Raw genomic sequence first — 17,658 nt, 5'->3', positions numbered from 1 at the left:
ACATTTTATCGTGGTTTATCGTGAAACCGATAATCGTTCCATCCCTAATATACATATAAATATATATATATATAAAGATGAGTCTAAATGAGTGCCTGGCAGACTATTGGATTAGACAGGGCAATGGTGGATGTGTTTGCTGTGTGGTTGTTTTGACAAATGACACTGCATCTCCAGCCTGCTGTACTGCACCAATCAAATTATCTCAAGGTGACATGCTGAAATAGTAATATCTCCATGGTCATCACTGCAGAAGGTTTTTTTTTGGAAGTAGATATTGAAAATGTATCAATTTTCTGTACACTTCAGGATTCAAGCCAACTCTGAAATGTGTCCTTTAGTTTAACTTCAATGAAAAATATATACTCAACTTTCTGTGTAATAATATCACACAAATTAGGAGGCTACAGCATTTGAACTGCATGCATAAGCAATGTGGTGCTGCATAGCAAATTGGCAGAATGCCAGAAATAGTACTAGCATACTATTCTGAATTCAGCTCAATATGTGCTTTTGTGTATGTTCACATAGGATGGAAAAACAAACAAAAATGTTTTAAGAACCAATAGAATCACGCAGTTGCATAAACTCCCACCCATGCAAGTCTGGAGAATCATGACTGTTAATGAAGAGGGAGGGATAATCATTAATTAGCCACAGTCTGTATGGTACAAAAAGACCAAAGGGCAGCATCTCAACAGTGTGACTAGCTGTTGAACAATGGCAGGAAGTTGGTGTGCTCCTCGGTCTCTGGCACTTTGTTTGGTTCTGTGCTTTCTGTCATGCTGTTCCACAGTGGAGTAATCTGCCCCAGAATCCTCAAACTCTGATGTTCCAGCAAACTGACCAGCGGTTTCAACAGCCAGTTCAACAGCAAGCTAGTCAACAGTTTCCTCAGTCAGTTCAACAGCAAGCTAGTCGACAGTTTCCTCAGTCAGTTCAACAGCAAGCTAGTCAACAGTTTCCTCAGTCAGTTCAACAGCAAGCTAGTCGACAGTTTCCTCGGCCAGTTCAACAGCAAGCTAGTCAACAGTTTCCTCGGCCAGTTCAACAGCAAGCTAGTCAACAGTTTCCTCAGCAGTTTCAACAGTCAGTTCAACAGCAAGGTAATCAACAGTTTCCTCAGCAGTTTCCGTGAAAAAAAGCTGGCTTGAAAAGTCTCAGGCTCCTTCAGGGCATTTTGCCGATGATGTATACTGAGTTTTTTTAGCTACACCAATGTTCTCATAGACTATCAAGGTACCCTGGACAAAGACACTGCATGCCATCTTTCATTAGACTAACGTTTGGATGCAGTTATAACCATTGTCATGATTTTTTTTCCATGTTATAGCGCCACCAAGTGGCCAATCGTCGCAATTTTTTTCATGCCACCTCAGATTGTGCTCATGAACATGTGTCCCAAATTTAGCGAAAATATCTCTTTCCGTTCACAAGTTATAACCATTTAAGTAAAAGTGGTTCTGGTGCCATCAAACGTTTTGGTTCCCCTTAGCAACCGACAATTGAAATTTAATTTTTTTTTTATGATTATTGACAATCGGACTCCAGAGAATATTTCTGCAGTGGTTTGGTTCCGATCAGGCCAAAAACCTAGGAGTAGTTCGCAAAAGTAGGTTTTACACAAAAACGCAATTTACTCGAAATTGGAGCTGGAAGGGCGAGCCAATCCGAGGCATGCATCTTGTCCGGCTCGAGCCAAGGATTCCAACGATGTAAGACACTTGAGCCTACACCCGACGGTTGAGGAGTTATGAGCCATTTCGTACTTTTGCCCGCTGAAGCCACCTATGGGCCAATCGGGGTGCCTTGGTGAGGCTGTAGGCGGTGTGAGTACTACCAGCCCCCAAAGTTTCAAGTTTCTACGACTTACGGTTCGTCCTGCCCGATCAGTTTTACATGGAGAATGTTGCATGATGGGAAAATTAACAATAACAATAGGGTTTCAGCACTGAAGTGCTTGAACCCCTAAAAATAAGTGTGCGAATTTGGCTGGTGCCGTCAATGCGGTGGGATCTGTAAGTCGCACTGTAAATTACCTTAAATAGAAATGGTCTGATATAAAGGTGGACGTTAAACGGAGAACTGCTGCGCACCGACAAAGTGTGGGCAGAACAGGCAGTGGTAAAGGGGTCGATGAACTCACACCCTTTGAACAGAGAGTTGCCTCAATTATGGGTGAAGTGACACTTTAATCTCTGGAGTATATCTGCTGCTGTGGGAGAGATTTTACGTATCCATTGCATGTATGGCAAATGCGTGTACCACTGATCTATATAGAATGAAATTATATGTCATTAGATCAGTGGCGTTTTCCCATTAATAAGGAACAGACTCGAACAGTGGCGGTTCTACACTGAATTACACCCTGGGCGAGACCCCCTTCGAGCGGAATTATAGATCTTATATAATTATTTTATAAATTGCAAATTAACAGCAATGCTTCCCACATGTGGTGGTGCGATAGACGTGTAGAACAATTCGTTGTGTAATGTTTGCAACTTGACTTCATTGCCTGTAAGAGTTGCCAACGGAAAAAACTATGAGAAATGTACGTACGCCAGACATGAAATTGGCGGGGAGGAATGCATATTCTCGCGTTAATTTCACTGTTAGTACATCCGACCGTGAGCGTGAAAGCTGGCGTACGCAAATTTTTTGTGCTTACGCAAGATTGATACATGAGGCCCCAGGTGTTTCTGTTTAATGACATTCCTGTTTAATGTCTACTTGTGATCCGATCAACCAAAATGCATCTAAATACTGGGTGTGAACAGGTCTTGAGAGCATTGCAGATGTGGCCATGCAAGAATGCACTTTCAGAGGACTAGTTTTTTTATTTAAAAGTCTCTCTGCAGTCAATATTATCCCTTAAAGGGATAGTTCACCCAATGATGAAATTTACCCCATGATTTACTCACCCTCAAATCATCCTAGGTGTATGACATTCTTCTTACAGACTAAAACAATCAGAGTTATATTAAATGTCCCGGCTCTTGCAAGCTTTATAATGACAGTGAATGGCTGTTTTATGTTTTGAAGTCCATATAAAATCATCCATCTATGATAAAAGTAATCCACATGGCTCTGTGGGGGTTAATAAAGGCCTTCTGAAGTGATGTGTATGTGTAAGAAAAATATCCATGTTTAAAACTTAAAACTAAAATAACTAGTTTCCAGCAGACGGCCGTTCGCGTACTACGCAAGTTGACTTCCGCCACAAGAGTAACCAGTGTAAGTTTAGACGCCTCTCGCAGTTCAAACAAACAGAGCTGGGCAACAAACTCAAGCTCTTCTGAGATTTTACTTTATTATTATTTTTTACCTTTAATGTTTACAAGCAGGCAATGGATTTCACCCTCGGAAAATGTATGAAATTGAACATGTTTGAAAATATTGGTTGGCAAATATGTAAACATCTTTAAACAAGAACATGATGTAGATTTAAGAGAATCAGGGCCAATTTATGTTATGTTTGATTTAATCACATCGACACGGGAGGTAATTACTCAACTCAATACATTATGAAACAACCCGAACAACACTTGAGGCACTTACGTGCAGACATAACCGTTTTCACTTTAAATACATCACATTTACTTATTCACATATTACAATTCATGCATTCATCAGCTTCCAAATAGGAGTAAATGCAGGCTCCTCTGGTTTATGCTGTCTTTATCTACAGGCAGCATGGTCTGCTGACCTCCTTGTCATCACCCACTTCGTAACAAACTTAGTTGGGTTCCATAACTCTAGTGGTGGACCCACTAACTTTACAAACATCAAATAGGACACATTGACAATCTTCAGCTGATTTCTCAGTGGTGAAACAATAATATTCATAGCTGAGAATCCCCTTTCACATTCAGCTGAATCACATTTCACACTCACAGCCAGTGTATCTACTGTGTGTTTTAATTTCAGAAGACCCTCTTTAATTGCCATGTTTGGGTTTTCCTTGTAGTCCCTGAAACCTTGTTTGACACTACAGTAGTTCACAGCCAGACTAACACACAGCTGCCTCAATTCTTGTTCTCCATACAGCAGTGGCACTGGAGAGGCCCAGGTGTCAGGTGACAACACATTTATTTGATCAAAAAGCTCCAGCTCATGCTCTGGGACCATCCTGAACTGCATGCTATAACTGAGTGCATGATAAAACTTTCCGTGATTGATTTTTATTTGTCTCCCACCAGTTTTCAATGGAATCCCTTAAAAACACCATCCTGAACAGCCTGACAGGCAATCTGGTAATGAGGGCCTGGTGTCTCCATCATTGCTGGGAAAACATCAGCCTGCCGTTTAACTTTTTTTAAACCTTCTGAGAGACGAATTTCTCTGTTTTGTAATGCCTCAGACAAGTCTTTAAGCTCTTCTAGAGCACCCAACATTAGTCCTAAATTGACAACAAAACCCTCTGAGGATAATTTAGCTGCAAGCCCGTCATACATGCACCTTTCAGCCGAGGTCCTGGATGTATCCTTACCAGCACTAATAAAGTCAACTACCCATCTCACATTGAACACACAACATATTTTTTCTCAACTGTGTGCCCACTACTGATGCGGCCTCATCCAGTTCCCTCAAATTCTTTGGGGACTGACTATAAAGACAGTACAGCTTATCCAGGAAACTGGTGAAGTGGTTGGTTTCCACACAGCTCCTTACGGCATCCCCAACTGACAGCTCTAGCCTATGATTAAGGCAGTGCCAGCCAACCACTGCGGGATATCTGGCCTTTAGCTTTGCATACACCCCTGCTTTTCTACCCAGCATCACCGATGCCCCATCTGAGCAAAAGCCAAGAAAGCACTGCTTCAGAAACTCATCATCTAACCCATTGTCCATGAGACACTTGAGCAATGCATCAGTGATGCCATCTGCAGTAGTCTGTTCTAGCTCAATAACCTCTAAGAAAAAAGTGAGTGGGTCTGAATTTTGAATTGATGCGCGAACATATACAACTAAACAAGATTTTTTGCTTAGTGTCGTGCTCTCATCTATCAGGATGGACACTTTGGGCCTTGTATTCCTGATGCTGGTCATCAGGGCATGTTTCATTTCTATTGAGATGAAATTAACAATCTCTGTGCATGTGACATTAGTGTGCAAAACTCTCCCCATATTAAGACCATTCATGCGCTGTATGTCAATGAGCGAAGGGTGATCTGTGTATGGGCGATTTCTTTTGGCAATGTGATATGCCGTCCTAAACACCTTCTCAGTGGTGCACAGCTGTTCTTGTTGTGCATTTAGGAAGCTGGCATCTAATGTACTTCTTTTTTTTCACAGATCGACTCGGCTAATTTGTGGCTATGCGATGTTACGTGCTCGCATATTTTTTTTCGTAACGATCTCATCTGCTTGTCTTTAGTATCCCCATAAGGTTTAACTCTGCCATATTGCCACTCTGATGAAAAAGTGTATTTGTTTGAACCAGATCTTAGCACACCTGGTGACCCTGCATCTCTGCATATTTCACATCCCAGTGCATTATTAGATATGAACGAGTATTTGGTTTTGAAGTGTTCATATTGGGGCAGAGTCCAACAAATTGGCAAACTGAGGGCTGACACTGGGCTGCTTCTGCTAACACTGCTGAGGGCTGACGCTGGGCTGCTGCTGCTACCACTGCTGAGGGCTGATGCTGCTGCCAACACTGCTGAGGGCTGACGCTGGGCTGCTGCTGCTAACACTGCTGAGGGCTGACACTGGGCTGCTTCTGCTAACACTGCTGAGGGCTGACGCTGGGCTGCTGCTGCTAACACTGCTGAGAGCTGATGCTGCTGCCAACACTGCTGAGGGCTGACGCTGGGCTGCTGCTGCTAACACTGCTGAGGGCTGACGCTGGGCTGCTGCTGCTAACACTGCTGAGGGCTGACACTGGGCTGCTTCTGCTAACACTGCTGGGGGCTGACGCTGGGCTGCTGCTGCTAACACTGCTGAGGGCTGACACTGGGCTGCTGCTGCTAACACTGCTGAGGGCTGACGCTGGGCTGCTGCTGCTAACACTGCTGAGGGCTGACACTGGGCTGCTTCTGCTAACACTGCTGAGGGCTGACGCTGGGCTGCTGCTGCTACCACTGCTGAGAGCTGATGCTGCTGCTAACACTGCTGAGAGCTGACGCTGGACTGCTGCTGCTAACACTGCTGAGGGCAGACACTGGGCTGCTGCTGCTAACACTGCTGAGGGCTGACGCTGGGCTGCTGCTGCTAACACTGCTAAGGGCTGACGCTGGGCTGCTGCTGCTAACACTGCTGAGGGCTGACGCTGGGCTGCTGCTGCAAACACTGCTGAGGGCTGACGCTGGGCTGCTGCTGCTAACACTGCTGAGGGCTGACGCTGGGCTGCTGCTGCTAACACTGCTGAGAGCTGATGCTGGGCTGCTGCTGCTAACACTGCTGAGGGCCGACGCAGGGCTGCTGCTGCTAACACTGCTGAGGGCTGATGCTGGGCTGCTGCTGCTAACACTGCTGAGGGCTGACGCTGGGCTGCTGCTACTAACACTGCTGAGAGCTGATGCTGGGCTGCTGCTGCTAACACTGCTGAGAGCTGATGCTGGGCTGCTTCTGCTAACACTGCTGAGGGCTGATGCTGGGCTGCTGTTGCTGCCACTGCTGAAGGCTGACGCTGGGCTGCTGCAGCTACCACTGCTGAGGGCTGACGCTGGGCTGCTGCTGCTAACACTCCTGAGGGCCGACGCTGGGCTGCTGTTGCTATATCTGCTGAAAGCTGCTGCTGGGCTGCTGCTGCTAAAACTGCTGAAGGCTGACGGTGGGCTGCTGCTGCTACCACTGCTGAGGGCTGACGCTGGGCTGCTGCTTCTAACACTGCTGAGGGCTGACGCTGGGCTGCTGCTGCTAACACTGCTGAGAGCTGATGCTGCTGCTAACACTGCTGAGAGCTGACGCTGGGCTGCTGCTGCTAACACTGCTGAGGGCAGACACTGGGCTGCTGCTGCTAACACTGCTGAGGGCTGACGCTGGGCTGCTGCTGCTACCACTGCTGAGAGCTGATGCTGCTGCTAACACTGCTGAGGGCTGACGCTGGGCTGCTGCTGCTAACACTGCTGAGGGCTGACGCTGGGCTGCTGCTGCTAACACTGCTGAGGGCTGACGCTGGGCTGCTGCTGCTACCACTGCTGAGAGCTGCTGCTGCTGCTAACACTGCTGAGAGCTGACGCTGGGCTGCTGCTGCTAACACTGCTGAGGGCTGACGCTGGGCTGCTGCTGCTACCATTGCAGAGGGCTGACGCTGGGCTGCTGCTGCTAACACTGCTGAGGGCTGACGCTGGGCTGCTGTTGCTACAACTGCTGAAAGCTGCTGCTGGGCTGCTGCTGCTAACACTGCTGAGGGCTGACGCTGGGCTGCTGCTGCTAACACTGCTGAGAGCTGATGCTGGGCTGCTGCTGCTAACACTGCTGAGGGCCGACGCTGGGCTGCTGCTGCTAACACTGCTGAGGGCTGATGCTGGGCTGCTGCTGCTAACACTGCTGAGGGCTGACGCTGGGCTGCTGCTACTAACACTGCTGAGAGCTGATGCTGGGCTGCTGCTGCTAACACTGCTGAGAGCTGATGCTGGGCTGCTTCTGCTAACACTGCTGAGGGCTGATGCTGGGCTGCTGTTGCTGCCACTGCTGAAGGCTGACGCTGGGCTGCTGCTGCTACCACTGCTGAGGGCTGACGCTGGGCTGCTGCTGCTAACACTCCTGAGGGCCGACGCTGGGCTGCTGTTGCTACAACTGCTGAAAGCTGCTGCTGGGCTGCTGCTGCTAAAACTGCTGAAGGCTGACGGTGGGCTGTTGCTGCTACCACTGCTGAGGGCTGACGCTGGGCTGCTGCTTCTAACACTGCTGAGGGCTGACGCTGGGCTGCTGCTGCTAACACTGCTGAGAGCTGATGCTGCTGCTAACACTGCTGAGAGCTGACGCTGGGCTGCTGCTGCTAACACTGCTGAGGGCAGACACTGGGCTGCTGCTGCTAACACTGCTGAGGGCTGACGCTGGGCTGCTGCTGCTACCACTGCTGAGAGCTGATGCTGCTGCTAACACTGCTGAGGGCTGACGCTGGGCTGCTGCTGCTAACACTGCTGAGGGCTGACGCTGGGCTGCTGCTGCTAACACTGCTGAGGGCTGATGCTGGGCTGCTGCTGCTAACACTGCTGAGGGCTGACACTGGGCTGCTTCTGCTAACACTGCTGAGGGCTGACGCTGGGCTGCTGCTGCTACCACTGCTGAGAGCTGCTGCTGCTGCTAACACTGCTGAGAGCTGACGCTGGGCTGCTGCTGCTAACACTGCTGAGGGCAGACACTGGGCTGCTGCTGCTAACACTGCTGAGGGCTGACGCTGGGCTGCTGCTGCTACCACTGCAGAGGGCTGACGCTGGGCTGCTGCTGCTAACACTGCTGAGGGCTGACGCTGGGCTGCTGTTGCTACAACTGCTGAAAGCTGCTGCTGCTGCTAACACTGCTGAAGGCTGACGGTGGGCTGCTGCTGCTACCACTGCTGAGGGCTGACGCTGGGCTGCTGCTTCTAACACTGCTGAGGGCTGATGCTGGGCTGCTGCTGCTAACACTGCTGAGAGCTGATGCTGCTGCTAACACTGCTGAGAGCTGACGCTGGGCTGCTGCTGCTAACACTGCTGAGGGCTGATGCTGGGCTGCTGCTGCTAACACTGCTGAGGGCTGACGCTGGGCTGCTGCTGCTAACACTGCTGAGAGCTGATGCTGGGCTGCTGCTGCTAACACTGCTGAGAGCTGATGCTGGGCTGCTTCTGCTAACACTGCTGAGGGCTGATGCTGGGCTGCTGTTGCTGCCACTGCTGAAGGCTGACGCTGGGCTGCTGCTGCTACCACTGCTGAGGGCTGACGCTGGGCTGCTGCTGCTAACACTCTTGAGGGCCGACGCTGGGCTGCTGTTGCTACAACTGCTGAAAGCTGCTGCTGGGCTGCTGCTGCTAACACTGCTGAAGGCTGACGGTGGGCTGCTGCTGCTACCACTGCTGAGGGCTGACGCTGGGCTGCTGCTTCTAACACTGCTGAGGGCTGACGCTGGGCTGCTGCTGCTAACACTGCTGAGAGCTGATGCTGCTGCTAACACTGCTGAGAGCTGACGCTGGGCTGCTGCTGCTAACACTGCTGAGGGCAGACACTGGGCTGCTGCTGCTAACACTGCTGAGGGCTGACGCTGGGCTGCTGCTGCTACCACTGCTGAGAGCTGATGCTGCTGCTAACACTGCTGAGGGCTGACGCTGGGCTGCTGCTGCTAACACTGCTGAGGGCTGACGCTGGGCTGCTGCTGCTAACATTGCTGAGGGCTGACGCTGGGCTGCTGCTGCTAACACTGCTGAGAGCTGATGCTGGGCTGCTGCTGCTAACACTGCTGAGGGCCGACGCTGGGCTGCTGCTGCTAACACTGCTGAGGGCTGACGCTGGGCTGCTGCTGCTAACACTCCTGAGGGCCGACGTTGGGTTGCTGTTGCTACAACTGCTGAAAGCTGCTGCTGGGCTGCTGCTGCTAACACTGCTGAAGGCTGACGGTGGGCTGCTGCTGCTACCACTGCTGAGGGCTGACGCTGGGCTGCTGCTTCTAACACTGCTGAGGGCTGACGCTGGGCTGCTGCTGCTAACACTGCTGAGAGCTGATGCTGCTGCTAACACTGCTGAGAGCTGACGCTGGGCTGCTGCTGCTAACACTGCTGAGGGCAGACACTGGGCTGCTGCTGCTAACACTGCTGAGGGCTGACGCTGGGCAGCTGCTGCTACCACTGCTGAGAGCTGATGCTGCTGCTAACACTGCTGAGGGCTGACGCTGGGCTGCTGCTGCTAACACTGCTGAGGGCTGACGCTGGGCTGCTGCTGCTAACACTGCTGAGGGCTGACGCTGGGCTGCTGCTGCTAACACTGCTGAGAGCTGATGCTGGGCTGCTGCTGCTAACACTGCTGAGGGCCGACGCTGGGCTGCTGCTGCTAACACTGCTGAGGGCTGACGCTGGGCTGCTGCTTCTAACACTGCTGAGGGCTGACGCTGGGCTGCTGCTGCTAACACTGCGTAGGGCTGACACTGGGCTGATGCTGCTAACACTGCCATTGCTGAGAGCTGGGTTGCTGGTTGTGCCTTTCTTTAGGGCTTTTCTACTAAATGCATAGTTGCAAACATCAAAATTACTGATTTTGCACAGGCTTACATCTTCAATCTCTATCATTATTGTGATATGACAATTGCAGCATTAACTTACCCCCTTAACCCCCCAAAAAATCTTCCAGGGTCCGCTTCATGTTATAGATCAATGTTTATTCAGCATCTGAATGAACACAATCAGCTTTTGTTGAATCTTTTTTTTTTTTTGAAAGAGGGACATTCTAAAACACTTATCGTGAAAAAGCTTAACGTGGTTTAAAGTACCTAAACAACGATCAATGATCACCAAATTTCTCTCTCAGGAGCAATATGAGAGAGAAATTTGGTGATCACTGATCGTTGTTTAGGTACTTTAAACCACGTTAAGCTTTTTCCTCATAATAGGCTCTAATGAAGCAGAAACACTTAATGCCAGATAACAGCGGTAACAACGTAGAATTGTAAGACGCGACAGGGCTGTAGCAATTTTTTTGCGTGACATTCAGCCACTGCGAGACGACGGTGTGACAATTTTTTTTTTTTTTTTTATGCTAGATAGGCCTATATATATAACCCCCATTTAGCATTTAATGTTTTGAGGTTAATTTTGAATTAGTCAGATGTTAAATAATAATATACTTTTTAAATATTGTTTATCCTTATTTTTATTTAATGGGACTATCAGTAAATTAGCCTAATTATAATCACCTGCAAGCCAACTGTACACTTTGAAGAGTACAAATTAAAACTGCTTATGGTAATCAAATTGCACTTCCAAAAGTAATACATTTATGAAAAAAGAAAAAAAAAAAGAAATAAACGAATATACACATTACTTTTAAGATAATTAAAACATAAAAAGCAAAGATCAGAACATTTAATGAACAAAACCGTGTTCTGCTATATGGCAGACAGAGGAGCGTAGTTGAAAGCCGGGCAATAAAGTTTGTTTTTATAAGTCCAGGAAACATCAACAAATCCAGAGGAGCAAAGAAAAGAATGAGACTAAATAGCAGACAAATCAAATGAAAAACTAAACAGTGTGAGCGAGGCTACATTAGTCACATTAGAAAATTAAGTTGTAGGTTATGTTTGAATAACTACATATCTTATTTTATCTGAGGTAAATTAAACCAAATACTCACGTATGCTCGATAAAGAATGAGACAGCCCAATGAGCCCATCGGGCGGTTGAATTTAAATGGCTGATTTTCACGCTTCAGGGCAGTGACGAGTACATTTGTCGTCCGGTGGTTGTCCAGACACCCTAGACACCAATGGCCCTGAATGGTGGTTTAATGTCAAGTTCAACGGTGTATCAACCTTCACCACACATGCATTGAAGCAACTGCCATGTGATTGGTTGATAAGTTGACAACTTTTTAGCCATGTTGTTAAGACGTTGTTAGAAGGTTGGATACATTGTGCCAACGTTCTGTGCTTGCTGGCCCAATTTTGTTGTTGTTGAAAACGGCAAAAAAAAAAAAAAAAAGTCAAAGGTTCAAGACTTTGAACAGAGAAGAGGACTTCTCTCGATCGCTCTAGCCGTTCGCGGGTTTCCATGGTAACGTCGCTGGTGGGCGGGGTGCTGAACCAGAGAACACAGCGATTAATGCATTATGTCTGATAATTCCATGTAGCCTGGGTGTCTCTGTGTAGTCTTGCTAATTATTCAGTCTCATATGCAATGTATTTACCAGGAGATGAAAAATAATTAAATGTGGAATAACAATATTTGCTTACCTGTATATGCTGAAGTCCCGCTGAGCCAGTGAATCAAGTTGAACCTCCACTGTTGTGATCCAGTCTCATGCCCAGGAAGACGGAGCTATCTTACTGAATTCATACCGACCTGTTCTGCTTACCTGTCTATGCTGAAGTCCCGCTGAGCCAGTGAACCGAGTTGAACCTCCACTGTTGTTATCCAATACTGTGTCCAAGAAGACGGAGCTATCTTACTGAATTCATACCGACCTGTTCTGCTTACCTGTCTATGCTGAAGTCTCGCTGAGCCAGTGAACCGAGTTTAACCTCCACTGTTGTGCTCCAGTCTCATGCCCAGGAAGCCAGAGTTATCTTACTGAATTCATACCGACCTGTTCTGCTTACCTGTCTATGCTGAAGTCCCGCTGAGCCAGTGAACCGAGTTGAACCTCCACTGTTGTTATCCAATACTGTGTCCAAGAAGACGGAGCTATCTTACTGAATTCATACCGACCTGTTCTGTTTACCTGTTTATGCTGAAGTCCCGCTGGGCCAGTGAACAGAGTCGAACACTGTTGTTATCACCCAGTCCCGTGTCCAGGAAGACGGAGCCATCTTATTGAATTCATACCGACCTGATCTAATTACCGGTCTATGCTGAAGTCCCGCTGAGCAAGCGAACTGAGTCGAATCTCCACTGTTGTTATCCAGTCCTGTGTCCAGGAAGACGGAGCTGCCTTACTGAATGCATACCGACCTGTTCTGCTTACCAGTCTATGCTGAAGTCTCGCTGAGCCAGTGAACCGAGTTTAACCTCCACTGTTGTGCTCCAGTCTCATGCCCAGGAAGCCAGAGTTATCTTACTGAATTCATACCGACCTGTTCTGCTTACCTGTCTATGCTGAAGTCCCGCTGAGCCAGTGAACCGAGTTGAACCTCCACTGTTGTTATCCAATACTGTGCCCAGGAAGACGGAGCCATCTTATTGAATTCACACCAACCTGATCTGCTTACCGGTCTATGCTGAAGTCCCGACGAGCCAGCGAACTGAGTCGAATCTCCACTGTGGTTATCCAGTCCCATGTCCAGGAAGACAGAGTCATCTTACTGAATTCGTACTGATCTGTTCTGCTTACCTGACTATGCTGAAGTCCCGCTGAGCCAGCAGACTGAATCGAATCTCCACTGTTGCTATTCCATCCTGTGTTCAGGGAGACGGAGTTATCTTATCGAATCCATACTGCCCTGCTCTGCTTACTTACCTATGCTGAAGTCCGGCTGAGCCGGCGAATCGAGTCGACCCTCCGCGGCTGCTATCCAATCCTTTGTCCAGTAGGACGGAGCTATTTTACTGAATCCATATCAACCTGTTGAAGCAAGATAGGTGATTAGCCTGTTCCCTTTTTTTATTTTTGCCTTTTAACTAAATAAATAAACTTGAGATTCATCTTATTCTTGTTGTCCGTGCTCTTTGTGCTGCGGGGTAGCTCCTCAGAGGGACTCAGAAAAAGTAAGGAGGGTCGGTTGGCTGGAAGCGCCTCTGCACCCCCGGCCTGTGACAGATGAGTAAGGACGTCTGCCGGAAATTAGTTATTTTAGTCGATATTTAAAAATTTATATTTTTCTTACTCGAACACATCAATTCACTTTAGAAGGCCTTTATTTACCCCCGCATAGCCGTGTGGATTACTTTTATGATGGATTCTCAATTTGAGCATATTTCTTCTCACTAGATGAGAGAGTTCTTTATGCAAAAGCAATTGGTTGTTCTTCACCGGATGGAAACACATGAGAAATTACTGCTCCGACACCATATGGACTGGCGTCACAAGCAAGCCTGAGAGGCTTCTCTGGATCATAGTGTGCAAGGCATTTGCTATTCAAGAGCCGTTGTTTACAGCCCTGAAATGCATCTTCACATTGTGGAGACCACTTCCATGGTGCTTCAGCTTGCAGTAGCTGGTGCAGTGGGTGCAACAATGTGGACAGATTTGCCAAAAATTTTCCATAGTAATTAAGCAACCCCAAAAATGATCTTAACTCAGTAACATTTTGCGGGGCTGGTGCGTTTACTATGGCCTCTACCTTGCTTGTGGTTGGGTGCAGTCCCAGTGCATCTATTCTGTACCCTAGGTACTCCACTGAGTCTTGCAGGAATGCACATTTGGAAAGCTTGATTCTCACACCATACTTTTCCAGTCTTGCCATCACTTGATCCAAAATTGCCAGGTGTTCTTCCTTTGTAGGTGCTGACACCAGAATGTCATCCATAAAGCACACAACCTTCTCCATCCCATTCAGTATTTGATCCATTGTGGGTTGAAACACTGCTGGAGCTGTGGAAACTCCATAGGCCAGGCGATGGAATCTGAAAAGGCCTTTGTGTGTGTTCACTGTAAGATACTGCTCTGACTCTGGATCTAATTGCAGTTGTTGATAAGCGAAAGACAGGTCTAGCTTACTGAAAACTCTCCCACCTGCCAAAGTAGCAAACAAATCCTCAGCATTTGGAAGTGGATATTCTTCCGGGAGTATGCATCGATTCACAGTCACTTTGTAATCACTGCACAATCTCACTGCCTTGTCTTTCTTTGGTACCACGACAAAAGGTGCCGCCTATTCACTCCTTTCCACCTGTGTTATGATGCCATTCTTCTGTAAGCGTTCCAGCTCTTTCTCCACTGAGTCCCTCAACGCATAAGGTACTGGTCGTGGTTTGTGGAAGATGGGCTTGGCCTCACTTTGCACTCTAATCTTCGCTCTGAAGTCCTTAATCTTTCCATATCCGTCTTTGAAAAGATCCTTGTGCTTTTCAAGCATTGCTTGCAGGGTGAGCTGTTCATTTTTCTCGCCGCCTTGAAGACTGAAGATCTTACCCCAGTTCAGCTTTATCTTCTGCATCCAATTTCTTCCCAAAAGTGGTGGTTTACTGCCTTTCACCACCACGAGTGGCAGCTTCCACTCATATCCCTCATTGGCACTAGAATATTCCCAAGCACAGGAATGGTTTCTCCTGTGTATGAAGACAGATGAATGGCTACTGGCTGCAGAGAACAGTCCTTCAGTTAGTCACGAGAGAGAGACTCTGGAATCAAGGACACAGATGCGCCTGTATCAACTTGCATTTTCACTGGGTTCCCAGCTACTTCAACTGTGACAAAAATTCCATCTTTTGTTCCTTGAGCGGTATACACCGTAAACAAGTCCAGTCCATCATCTTTACAATCATCAGAGTCATCAGTTACTCCAGTTGCGTTCACCATTTGAGCTTTGTCCCTATGCTTTATTTTCTTGCAGACTCTTTTTAGATGTCCGACTTTTCCACAACCGTGGCAGGTTTCGGTGCGATAGTAGCATTCAGTTGCTTGATGATTGTCCTTTCCACATCGATAGCACTTCTGCTTTTTCTCTGTAGAGAAATGCTGTTTAGCTCTTCCATCATCCTGCCGGTTGTAAAATGAACTGTTACTCTTCTTGTGATGCCGCCGGTCACCAGAAGTGTTAAAGACTCTGTGAACTGCCCCTTTTGGTTTTTCAGCATGTTCTCTCAATTCCATAGTGTCTTTGTAAGTGCAATATCGCAGGCCTTTTTGATTGTAAGATCTTTTTCAGACAATAGCCGCATGTGATATCCCTCTCCTGAGAGCCCACAAACAATAAAGTTTTTCCTTTATAACTTGCTTTGTCTTGCAAGACACATTTTATTTTTAATTTTTTTCCAGTTACATCCACTCACCACAGGAGGGTGCTCATGCGCTTTCATGCGCTGTCCCTTTCCCTGTCCCTTCCCGTTTGAGTAGCTAGCAGTTTCGGTTTCCTCCGAACCCGAAAACAGGCGGAATGTTGCCTTTTTACTGAGTTTCACTCGTCAGATATCTTCAATATCCTTCCCGATGTGGATTCATTAAATCTTTATCCTCGTCGCCACTGTAATTTTTGTGGATGAACAATAACGCAGAGATGGAGCCAAGTTGAGTGTTGTTTTACTTCTGGTACAACTCTGATACAGATCATATCCGGGTGAGAGTGTCCCCACCCCTTTACCGTATTTCCTCTAATACTGATACTATCATTACTATACAGTATAAACTACTACAGGTGTGAAAAGGGAAAAACATCCAGTATGCGGCAGTCCTGTGGGCGAAAATGCCTTGTTGATGCTAGAGGTCAGAGGAGAATGGGCCAACTGATTCAAGCTGATAGAAGAGCAACTTTGACTGAAATAACCACTTGTTACAACCGAGGTATGCAGCAAAGCATTTCTGAAGCCACAACACGCACAACCTTGAGGCGGATGGGCTACAACAGCAGAAGACCCCACCGGGTACCACTCATCTCCACTACAAATAGGAAAAAGAGGCTACAATTTGCAAGAGCTCACCAAAATTGGACAGTTGAAGACTGATGTTTGCCTGGTCAAAATGTTGCCTGGTCTGATGAGTCTCGATTTCTGTTGAGACATTCAGATGGTAGAGTCAGAATTTGGCGTAAACAGAATGAGAACATGGATCCATCATGCCTTGTTACCACTGTGCAGGCTGCTGGTGGTGTAATGGTGTGGGGGATGTTTTCTTGGCACACTTTAGGCCCCTTAGTGCCAATTGGGCATCGTTTAAATGCCACGGCCTACCTGAGCATTGTTTCTGACCATGTCCATCCCTTTATGGCCACCATGTTCCCATCCTCTGATGGCTACTTCCAGCAGGATAATGCACCATGTCACAAAGCTCGAATCATTTCAAATTGGTTTCTTGAACATGACAATGAGTTCACTGTACTAAAATGGTCCCCACAGTCACCAGATCTCAACCCAATAGAGCATCTTTGGGATGTGGTGGAACGGGAGCTTCGTGCCCTGGATGTGCATCCCACAAATCTCCATCAACTGCAAGATGCTATCCTATCAATATGGGCCGACATTTCTAAAGAATGCTTTCAGCACCTTGTTGAATCAATGCCACGTAGAATTAAGGCAGTTCTGAAGGCGAAAGGGGGTCAAACACAGTATTAGTATGGTGTTCCTAATAATCCTTTAGGTGAGTGTATAATCAACATTAAAAGCTTGATTTTCACCACAGGGGGACTTTAAGTTACAAAGTTGTGCTATGTAGATTGAAATTTTATCAGTTTAGAGAAAGAATTCTTTTGAACGCTTTCATTGTAAAATCAATTATTATTTGTATTTGTCCCACTGGAGATGGCAGCAGGTAAAATAGTTCCATAATATGTTTAGGTGAAGAGAAACACTTTTGATGGAGCCCACCCTCTTCTGACAAGACACTTGTTCACAAAATTTGGGGTATATTATCGCCTTATGGTTTTCAGGGCTAGCCTGCACCCTGCTACACCCTAAAATGTTAGGCTATACACTGAAGGATCTTATGGTGTGTGCAGGATATTAAAAGCCTTTATTATAAAATTTAAGAATAGAGCAGCTATGGCTGAGACAGGCTTACAATTTCATAGTAGCATTACCCTTATGAAAAGGAAATATATTTCCCTATATATGAATGATCAATATATTAAATGGTTTAACAGTATATTTGAAAATATACAGAATAATATATTCTAATCTAATTGGGACAAAACTCACCCTATAGATCACCCTAAATTAATTACCGCTATGTGTCCGACATTTAAAGAGTGATACCATTGTGCAGCGTTTACCTCAGTAAGTTGGCCGAGTGAATCTCTGAGCTGGCGGGACTGAGTGGAGGCAGGACAAATTAGCATATTCACGGTATCCCGCGCATACTAAATGAAACAAGGGTGTAGAGTTGCATTCAAGCTATTTTAAGGCATGAATAATTGTATATAATAATAAATAAATA

General features: G+C 47.0%; 1 pseudogene; it reads left to right on the top strand.

Annotated features, from left to right (window-relative positions):
- The first annotated feature begins 720 nt into the window (after window positions 1–720).
- The window catches only part of LOC130095972 (zona pellucida sperm-binding protein 4-like), a 28,805-nt pseudogene continuing 11,867 nt past the window's right edge, over window positions 721–17,658 (top strand).

Source organism: Rhinichthys klamathensis, unplaced genomic scaffold, assembly GCF_029890125.1.
Source record: "Rhinichthys klamathensis goyatoka isolate OS25496 unplaced genomic scaffold, OSU_Roscu_1.1 h1tg000194l_1, whole genome shotgun sequence".
Lineage (NCBI taxonomy): Eukaryota > Metazoa > Chordata > Actinopteri > Cypriniformes > Leuciscidae > Rhinichthys > Rhinichthys klamathensis.
Note: the sequence above shows the minus strand (reverse complement) of the source record. Positions and strands in the feature narration are given on the sequence as shown.